Source organism: Pholcus phalangioides, unplaced genomic scaffold, assembly GCF_987345545.1.
Source record: "Pholcus phalangioides strain wild (caught in Gottingen) unplaced genomic scaffold, Ppha-v1.0 ptg000017l_1, whole genome shotgun sequence".
NCBI lineage: Eukaryota > Metazoa > Arthropoda > Arachnida > Araneae > Pholcidae > Pholcus > Pholcus phalangioides.
In genome coordinates, this window is record NW_028301610.1 from 65241093 (window position 1) to 65242686 (window position 1594).

At 35.2% G+C, this 1594-nt stretch overlaps 1 pseudogene; it reads right to left on the reverse strand.

Moving 5' to 3' along the window:
- Window positions 1-243: 243 nt before the first annotated feature.
- Window positions 244-362, reverse strand: LOC149074647 (5S ribosomal RNA; annotated as a pseudogene).
- Window positions 363-1594: the final 1232 nt, after the last annotated feature.

A 1594-nucleotide genomic window follows, 5' to 3' on the forward strand; every position in this document is an offset into this window, starting at 1 on the left:
GCTAGCTCGCAACTTCTTTTTTGAGGAACTCGGCCTTCCAACATGAAAATTGACAGCTTTTTGAGATCATCAGAAAGATATATTTTGGGATCCTTTTCTTAGGCGCTTAGAAAAAGTTATAATGATGAAATTCTTTAATTTCTTATTCATTGTTTGGTTACCCTGCAACTGCGCAAACATTATTACATTTAAATATTTCGAGCCAATATATATTTTTAAAACAGTGATCGAATACTCTTGCGATGCCAACTGCACGCGGTGTTCCCAGGTGGTCACCCTCCCAAGTACTAACCGCGGCCGACGCTGTTTAACTTCGGTGATCGGACGAGAACGGGTGTTTTCAGCATGGCATGGTCTTTGACAGGCATCACGATTACTGCACCAGCTCTGGCCATATCACTATATTGCAATTTACTGCCATGTTGGTGGTTGCTCAAGCTCGTTAAGGAAAATATCTTATCTCTTCCCTCGGGTTTGAACCTGGGACCGTAATAGACGAGCGTTCACGGTGGTAGACGAGCATCCTACCACCACGCCACTCAAGCATTCCTAGATATCACGACTGGTCAGATTAAATTCTGTTCAGAATATAATAATTTATTTTCCTAAGTATATTATCATTTAAAAGAGTGATATACCACTAAGAGAGGGTGCAAAAAGCCATACAAAACAATTAAAACTCTCTGTGGTCATACCTTATTATTTAAATTACAACTGTTGATTTTGTGGTTTTATCGAGAAACAAATGCGGAAGTTTAAAGAGACATTCCCTTTTTTAATTACATTTTGCGAAAACATTCTGCAAAAGATATTTGCTTCCAAGAAGATATATACTCAATAGTTTACTAAAATTCAAACGATAACATTCATTAAGAAATAATTATGGCTGGGAATCGATTAAAATTTTTAACTGGTTAATCAAAATATTTTGGCAGATTAATCGAATATTTTAAAACTCCAATACTTTATAACAAACGTATTAGACAACTTTTTTAAATTAATTGATGCTACAAAAATAAATTTATTCATTTCACTCACCTATTCGCTTTAGATGCAAACAAATACTACTATTACTAAACCACACATGTACCTCGTCCATATTCCTCTGCGAAATTTCTAACGAATTGGTACATGTTGGGAATGTGGATGTCCGTGTTGCGAATCTAACGTGAAGCTTGTTTCTGTGTAATGCTTGTTATAGTGTTGCCATCTACCACATATTTTTCGAACTATGAGTGAAGCGTAATGTTTGAAGATTATATCGTAGGCCTTTTGCTCTCTGTGACGAGAATTTTTAATGAGGAGATCGGTCCTGCATGTACACAACGTTATTTTTTTAAATCAAATTACTACCTCCGGCAGAAAGTGTTTGATCATCTACAAAAACACTAGCAACAATACGTTTAAAACGCAAAAAATGAAAATAATTTTTTCTCCGACTGAAAATTTTTGGTGAAAACAATCATTTTGAATGCGATATAAATAAAAAAATCACAAATTTATTCCACTTTGAAAATCAGTTCATGAACGGTAACACCCTGGAAAAAGTATTCGATCAGAACTTTCGAGAGAACTAAGAGTATTCGATCACTGT